The following is a 9,324-nucleotide window of genomic DNA, read 5'->3' on the forward strand; positions in this document are numbered from 1 at the left end:
TGTCTAAATACTCATAGACTTAATTCTAAAAAATACATCTCTTCAAGCTACTTCGCACACTGGTTTCATTTAATTTCAATAGGTAAAACATTTGCAATACCAACAAAAGGGAAGTAGAATGAACTTAAAATGTAACAGTTCCTCAAAAACAAAGATTATGTAGTTCTGTGTGTTTACTTGAGGTATTTCAACACCAGTAAAAAACGTACAAATACACACATCCCTCAGCTAGCCAATATTTTAATACACAATACTGTTACATAAAAAATGCTTTCATGATCTGTTACAACCTAAAATAATAAATCATATAATTTTCAAAAATGTGTTCTTTGACTTCTAGCCTCTGCTATTGTTTAGAATTACCTTTGCTGTGGCCAGTACATGCATCTTTTTAATGACTCCATGCTTATTTTCACAACATTTATCCAAGACTCTTCTGCTAATCGATGAACAAAGAGTAAATGGTTCAGATGCACCAGTAAGTTGTGACTTGTCTCCAGACGAAGGTGAGGCTTCTTTTTTTTTTAAATAATTTAATTTATTTATTCATTTTTGGCTGCATTGGGTCTTCATTGCTGCCTGTGGGCTTTCTCTAGTTGTGGTAAGTGAGGGCTATTCTTCATTGAGGTCCAAGGGTTTCTCACTGCGGAAGCTTTCCTTGTGGAGCCATGGGCTCTAGATCATGGGCTCAGTAGTTGTGGCACATGGGCTTCGCTGCCCTGAGGTATGGGATCTTCTCGGGCCAGGGATCGAACCCGTGCCCCCTGCATTGGCAGGCAGATTCTGAGAGAGTCATTTCCTAGGCAGGCTGATAAGAAGTCTAGGGATCCCCAAGGAAACAGGGGTCTGGAATTCTCGAGAAAGAAAGGACAAACTTTTTTTTCTTTTCTCTCTACATTGCTTAGGATTATATAACAATAATGTATCCTGCCTGAGGACAGTCTCTGGATTAAACCTTCTGGATAATTCTGTTATCTTAGAATGTAAATTATAGGAGTAGATCTGTCTTTACAAGGATTATATAACAATAATGTATCCTGCCTGAGGACAGTCTCTGGATTAAACCTTCTGGCTAATCCTGTTATCTTAAAATGTTAATTTGGGAGTAGGTCTAGTGAGATTTTTACAACCTCCAGACATTCTTTGGAGAGTATATAACTCCACTGCTAACACCAGCAAGGGGGTACTCTTTCTGCCCCCTTCTGATGTCTATGTCAGAAGCTTTCTCTATCCCTTTTATACTTTAATAAACTGTATTGCACAAAAGCTCTGAGCAATCAAGCCTTGTCTCTGGCCCCGGATTGAATTCTTCTCCTCCGGAGGCCAAGAATCCTCGCATCTTTTCGTGGGTTCAGCAACAACCTTTCAATTCCCAACCACTAGACCACTAGGGTTGCCTGGAGAATCCTAGGGATGGCGGAGCCTGGTGAGCTGCCGTCCATGGGGTCGCACAGAGTCGGACACGACTGAAGCGACTTAGCAGCAGCAGCAGACCACTAGGGAGGCTATTGTCATTTGAAGACGCGCTTTGGAAAGCCACGGAGAGCCTTGCACTTTCTCATCTTCCTCTGCGAAACCAGGGTGTACAGCACCAGTCTTACCCTCAGGCCCTGGATCCGGCCACCGCAGCTTCCTGGTCTACCCTGTGTTGCACTGACGCTCACGCCAGTGGTGACACCAAGAAGCCCGACTCAAGCCTCCTACAGGCGCCAAGAGCCGAGTCAGAACATTTGAATCCACCGCCAATGTTATGTATGGATTATGAAATACAAATTATATCATTTTGTGATTCTGCATCCAAGTTAAATGCTCTTACACTGAATTTCAAATTGACGCTGCACAATGTAAGCAGTAAAGTTTGTACTAATCATTTAAGCTTTTAATTTTTTTATTATTTAAAATGGTGTGAAATAGAAAAAAATTTAAAACATGACCCATCAAGTGAGAGGGAATGAGATATGGTGAAAGAAAAGCTAAAGTTTTATATTTCAGGATCTTTAATTACATTTTTTTTCTTGGTTTTTCAGTTTGCACTGGGCTTCACAAATTTATGTACTGGGTCATAGTTAATGATTCTTCCACCCAAGGCTGCAATTCCTGATGGTGGCCCTTCTCTATAGCCACAGGCCTCCCTGGGTGCCCAGAGCTGACCCCTCTCCCTTGCACCTTCAAGCCCGCTGCTGGTAGTACCTGCCACTACTGCCAGTCTGGTGGGGGGAAGTGGGGAGGGAGACATCACCTTCCCTGGTTTTCCTTTATCCTCTGCCCAGGCCTTTAAATGTAAATCACTTTCACTAGTCCCTCTTCCCTGGTAGCTCAGACGTAAAGAATCCGCCTGCCAATGTAGGAGACGTGGGTTCAATCCCTGCATCAGGAAGATCCCCTGGAGAAGGAAATGGCAACCCACTCTAGTATCTTTGCCTGGGAAATCACACAGACAAAGGAGCCTGGCCAGCTTCAGTCCAGGGGGTTGCCGAAGAGTTGGACGTAAGTGAGTGATGGAACAAGACCCTCTTTCACACGCCTCCATTTTCATATATGAATATACATGATTAGTTCAGTTCAGTTCAGTCGCTCAGTCGTGTCTGACTCTTTGTGACCCCATGAATCGCAGCATGCCAGGCCTCCCTGTCCATCACCAACTCCTGGAGTTTACCCAAACTCATGTCCATCGAGTCGGTGATGCCACCCAGCCATCTCATCCTCTTGTCGTCCCCTTCTCCTCCTGCCTTCAATCTTTCCCAGCATCAGGGTCTTTTCAAATGAGTCAGCTCTTTGCATCAGGTGACCAAAGTATTGGAGTTTCAGCTTCAAATCAGTCCTTCCAATAGTCAGGACTTATCTCCTTTAGGATGGACTGATTGGATCTCCTTGCAGTCCAAGGGGCTCAAGAGTCTTCTCCAACACCACAGTTCAAAAGCATCAATTCTTCAGCACTCAGCTTTCTTCATAATCCAACTCTCACATCCATACATGAATACTGGAAAAACCATAGCCTTGACCAGAAGGACCTTTGTAGGCAAAATAATGTCTCTGTTTTTCAATATGCTGTCTAGGTTGGTCATAACTTTCCTTCCAAGGAGTAAGCATCTTTTAATTTAGGATAGACAATGTCAAACACAGATAAATATAGAGAAATTAATATAATGGATGCCCACATACCCACTATCCAGGGTCAGTGATGCTTCTTTCACTTCTTTGGGGTGTGCCATCTGTTTCTGGCTGGGATCCTGACTGATGTAGGGCCTCCCTATGCACTTGAATTATTATTCAGAGTCATTACACCTCCCTCTTCAACTAGGACAGCCACATGTCAGACTATTTCTGAGAAGAACCAAATGGACATTATCTCACAGGTTAAAATAGGGGAAGTGGCTTTACACATATTTCCTGCCTGTTCAGTGCAACTTGGCTCCCTAACGCCCCCCACCCTCCCAGGCCTCCTGGCTCATCCAGGCTTTGTTTTGTACCCAAAGCTGCAAAGAGAGGGCATACTTGGTGCCATTCAAAACAAGTGAATGACACTAATCAACAGTATTTATTCCCACAGATTAATATGTGCTTGTCATTTCACTCAGGAGAGAATAGGAAACACTTGGGAGAAATTTTCCTGTGTGAGGTGGTCCTCTTTGTGATATGATCTGTGAGGTCGCAAAGAGTCCGACATGACTGGGCGCACATGCACAGACCTCTTTGCGAGAGGATTGATTATGTGGTCATAGATCAGCAATATATTTGTCCTCCACAGTTGCAGGAAAATAATTTTGTCATTAATGAGATTTGCTAGTAAAGCAGAAAGGTCATATCCACAAGGATAGAGTCATCTGTAATATGAGACCTGTGTCTCTTAGCAAGAAAAAAGAATCACTCTGGATTTCGTCTGTTTATTAATAGACACAATGAAAGTAATATACTCATCTATACATGGGTATTTGGAGTTAGACTCTTGTCCATTGCACCCCATCAGGGATGCCATAGAATTGCTTGAATCAATAGGAAGCTAGAGAAGGAAGGGGTGTGGAGAAAGAACTAATATTTACTGAATACCTTCTTTGTGCTATAAGTGCTCTCAAGTTTATTATCAACTTAATCCTCATGGCAATCCTGAGAGGTAGATGTTATTATTCCTGCATTATGGAGGAGGAAAGTGAGGGTCATGGCAGATAAGTTGTCCAAGGCCCACAGTTACATGATAATTAAAATAGCCGCTATTTCTGTATGGCTATGTTTGACTCTGGCTTCCCTTGTGGTGCTAGCGTAAAGAACCCACCTGCCAACACAGGAGATGTAAGAGACGTGGGTTTGATCTCAGCCTGTGAGCCACAGCTCCTGAAACCCGCATGCCCGCGAGCCCATGCCTGGCAACAAGAGATGCCAGCACAGTCAGAAGCCTGCACCCTGAAGCTGGGGAGTATCTCCCACTCCCTGCAGCTAGAGAGCCTGTAACCTGGTCTCTTATGACCCTGTAAAAGACCAGGGTCAGCATGGCAGCCCACTCCAGTGTCCCTGTCTGGAGAATTCCATGGACAGAGGAGCCTGTCGGGCTGCAGTCCCTAGGGTCCCAAAGAGTCGGACACGACTGAAGCGACTTAGTGGGCACGCACGCATGCTTGACTCTATGCAAAGCACTTTACATTGAAATTTGTGAAATTGAACACTGTGTGGTAAATCATTCTATGCCCATTATAGAGATGAGGTGGGTTAAGCATCTTGCCACGGTCACATCAATAATACTGGCAGAATCAGAACTCTGAGTCAGTTCTGGCTGACTCAAATCCTTGTTTCAAATACTTGTTCAAATACTTCTACTGGCTCCCAAAGGAAATGGGTACATTGTTAAAACTTTTTTTCCATCTTTTTAAAAACTATGTATTTACTTGCTTTTGGCTGTGCTGGGCCTTCACTGCTGCGTGGGCTTTCTCTATCTGCAGGGAGCGGGAGCTACTCCCCAGGTGCAGTGTGCAGGCTTCTCACTGTGGCGGCATCTCTCGTTGCCAGGCGTGGGCTCGCGGGCACGCGGGCTTCAGGAGCTGTGGCGCACAGGCTAAGCTGCTCCGCGGCATGTGGGATCTTCCTGGACCAGGGACTGAGCCCGTGTCCCCTGAATTACAAGGCGGATTCTTAGCCACTGGATCACCAAGGAACCCCTTCTTTTTCCATCTTGGGCTTCTCTTCCTCTCTACCAACGTCCATTCCATCATTCTTGTTAGATCTCCCTCTCTGATAAAGGACACGAAAGAAATGTGAATAGACAGGTCCTTTGTCATCATATTTCATTTGCACTCAGTCTCAATAGCAGGCCTGTTCTTCCCTTCATCATCTTCTTATCTAACATAATTTTCTCCTTTCATTGTCTCTGGATGTGTTCACTTAAGTACTCCTAAAATATTTTAAGAAGCAATACATTCCTCACCACATTTTTAAGTTGATGGCTAGAATTTTTATCATATCAATCTACAAATATATATATGTACAAATATATATATATATTTAAATATGTCCCAGCACACTATAAATAATGACATTTAAAAATAAACTGTCACATCACTATTTAATATCTATCCAGTCGAATGTAAATAATATAGCAATTTGATGACCCATCTTACTTTTAAAATACACATAAATAAGTTCTTATTTGTTGCTGTTGTTCAGTCGCTCAGACATGTCCAACTCTTTGTGATCCCATGGACTGGAGCACGCCAGGCTTCCCCCTGTCCTTCATCTCCTGGTGTTTGCTCAGACTCATGTCCATTGAGTTGGTGATGCCATCCAACCATCTTGTCCTCTGTTGTCGCCTTCTTCTCCTGAAAATGATATAACAATTTGTGCCCCATCATTCTTTTAAGATAAACATAAACAAATTCTTCTTAACCTATCAGAAATTTTGTTCGTTTTTCTTCCTGAAATTGTATTTCCATTCCATTTCCTAATATATTTTATACTTTAAAGTATTTCATGAATAACATACTTCTATGCATGTTAAAAACATGGAAACATGGAAAAAATGGGAATAATTTAAAATTTCTATGTGATCATAAGATTCTAAGTGTTAGAAAACTCTACACAAATTCTCAGAACAGCATAAATATATTGCAAATATTGATGAATAATTATTAAACCTAAAATGTAAAATTGCAATGGAATTCCAGCTCTTCATGAGACAAGTAAAGCCTTTCTCCCCCATGTATCCAGGGATAAATATACAGGAGTCAGCATTAATGTTGAATGTGTAGTTTGGCAGATAGTTGCCAAGAAGCTCTTCACCCAAATAAGTAAATGGGAGCAATAGAGTTTTGTTACAGAACAGGACTCAATTCTTTGGATTCTTCTCAGTTATATACCCAAAATTACATGGTAATACATCATCAAGATTATTTTTAGTAATCTGTCATCTTGATGACTTAATTAGGTGTCCTTCCTCTTTGTGGAAAGCAGAGAATTAGAGTCCATTTGAGTAGCAAAGGATTAAGTACTCTATTATTAGAGTCATTTGATTCTCCTTTCTTCAGCACCCTAGAGGCTTTTACACCCCAGGCAATGCCTAGACAGCATGTTAAAAAGCAGAGACATCCCTTTGCTGACAAAGGTCCATATAGTCAAAGCTATGGGAACAGATGTGAGAGTCAGACCATAAAGAAGGCTGAGATCCCAAGGATTTATGCTTTTGATCTGTGGTGCTGGAGAAGACTCTAGACAGTCCCTTGGACTGCAAGGAGATCACACTAGTCAATCCTAAAGGAAATCAACCCTGAATATTCATCGGAAGGACTGGTGCTGAAGCTGAAGCTCCAATATTTAGGTCACCTGATCCTGGGAAAGACTGAGGGCAGGAGAAGAGGGTGACCCGGAAGCTAGTGAAGGACAGGGAGGCTTGGTGTGCTGCAGTCCCTGGAGTTGCAAAGAAACATGACTTGGTGACTGAACAACAATAACAATGCCTTACTAGGTTTGGGATGAATGTGAGGTATGTCTTTCTATGATCAATTGATAAAAGGAATTGAGCAGAAGAGATGGGAAAGGAGAAATAGCCTGAAGTCTGGACAACAGGAGCTTTCTTGGGTCAATCCATTCTAGGAAAGCTTATCTGAAAATGAATTCCCTTGAAACAATTTGTGCCCACTCATAAGTTGGTTATACTTCCTGTATCTCTCCTCCTCTAATTGAAGACCTTGGTGTCTAGCATTTGTTTTTCTAAGCTTTAGTTCATTTGGGACTTTAGCATCCTAGCATTGCTGATAAGTTCTATGGTTAGTCTTTTATATTTGTTCTGTGAAGAGGGCCTTTTTTTCTCCCCATCTCTTGCACATATTTTCTCAAACTTTAAGGTCTTCTGAAAGCTCCATAAAGTCTTGTAAATAAGACAATCCTATGAACACAGATATTTAACTATCCTGGCCAATCTAATAGAAAGAAAGAAAAAACAGAGAAGGAGGGAGAAAGAAAGACAGGAGGAGGGGGCTTCCCTGGTGGTCCAGTTGTTAAGAATCCACTTGCCAATGCAGGGGACATGGGTTCGATCCCTAGTCCGGGAAGATCCCACATGCCGCGGGGCAGCTAAGACCATGCGCCACAACTGCTGAGCCTGCGTGCCCTAGAGCCCATGTTCAGCAATAAGAGAAGCCTCTGCAATGAGAAGCCCAAGCACCACAGCTAGGGAGTAGCCCCTGCTTGCTGCAACTAGAGAAAGCCCAAGCAAGCAACGAAGACCCAGTGCAGCCAAAAATAAATAAGTAAATAAATTTTTTTTTAAAAAAAAGAGAGAGAAGGGAGGGAAGATCACAAATACTATTAAAGACACAGATGGAATTTTAAATTATAAGGGTCTGATTCCATATAGCCGGGCTGTGCATCAGGCTGCAGTTATTCAAGTTTCTCAGGCTCACACAGACTTTGATTGGATGTCTCCATTCGACAGCTCTTCCTCCTTTTGAAACCGAGCAGGGCTCTGTGGGGCTCGAGGCACAAAGGCCTTTCTTCCCCCATTTGTAGTAGGCAAAACTCCAGCCATTATGACCTTCCCTGAGTTCCAAAGGGCAGATCTGAACCTTGTTAACCAAGGGAGGGGCAGCAAAGAAACCGCTGGAGGCAAGATTAAAGGGACCAGAGAAGCTCCTCAAGATGAGGAAACCACCTGAGACCCTGCTCACATGCTAATCTTGTCAGAGACCCCTGTGAACAGTTGACTCACTATTATAAAACCCTCAAGTTCTTTGGAGTGAAGACACATGGCTTTTTGAGGCAGAAGCCCAGTGTGTCCCCCTTTGCCTGGCAAAGCAATCAAACTATTCTTTTCTCCTTCACGAAAAACTTCTCCAGGATTTGATTCAGCACCAGCTTACAGAGAGGCTGAGCTTTCAGTAAAACCTTCCCCCAGCAAGAGTTCCCCCAACTCATTCTCACAAGGCTTTGGTGATTGATCGAATCTTACCCCTGTGGTTATGACTTGGTCATTGACCTAGGCCAGTGTATCCCATATTCTGTAAGAATTGATTGGTCTGAGATAGCACATAATTCAATCCAAGAGATTTTCCCCATGCTTCTAGGGGAAAAAAATAAAAAATTCAAATATATGTTTTGGCAGAAGCTACTGGCAGAGATGCTTCCTTTGCTGCTGGACATGAATGAGGAGAACAAGCCCCAAGAGTCTTCAGTAGTCATCTTGCAACCATGAGCGTTGTTGTTGTTATTCTGTTGTAAGTTGTGTCCTACTTTTTGCGACTTCCTGGACTGTAGAATGCCAGGCTCCTCTGTCCACGAGGGCAGAGGTCTCTTAAAAACAGATGCAACACTACTTGTTTGTAGTACAATTTTTTTTTCTTTTTAATTGGAGGATAATTGCTTTACAATGTTGTGTTGGCTTCTGTCAAAGAACAGCGTTAATCAGCCCTAAGTAGGTATATATCGCCTCCCTCTTGAGCCTCCCTCCCCGACTCCTCCTCCTGCATCCTGTCCCTCTAGGTCATCACGGAGTGTAACAGGAGGGAGAGGAACAGGGTGCAACTTTTGAAAGAATGACATAGGCCAAGCACACACCATAAACCAATTAGAATCAAATGGGACCAAGATGACAGACAAGACTAGACTCTGATCCTCAATCAGCAAGTGAAATGACACACCCAGAGGTAGTATGACAGTTCCAGTTCAGTTCAGTTCAGTCGCTCAGTCGTGTTCAACTCTTTGTGACCCCATGCACTGCAGCATGCTAGGCCTCTCTGTCCATCACCAACTCCCAGAATTTGCTCAAACTCAAGTCCACTGAGTCGGTGATGCCATCCAACCATCTCATCCTCTGTTGTTCCCTTCTCCTCTTGCCTTCAATCTTTC

General features: G+C 43.1%; 1 pseudogene; it reads right to left on the minus strand.

Moving 5' to 3' along the window:
• Positions 1 to 336: 336 nt before the first annotated feature.
• LOC145522456 (centromere protein W pseudogene) lies at positions 337 to 8,008 on the minus strand (annotated as a pseudogene).
• Positions 8,009 to 9,324: the final 1,316 nt, after the last annotated feature.

The sequence above is a fragment of the Giraffa tippelskirchi genome, chromosome 10 (genome assembly GCF_054371585.1).
Source record: "Giraffa tippelskirchi isolate mGirTip1 chromosome 10, T2T-mGirTip1v1.2.pri, whole genome shotgun sequence".
NCBI lineage: Eukaryota > Metazoa > Chordata > Mammalia > Artiodactyla > Giraffidae > Giraffa > Giraffa tippelskirchi.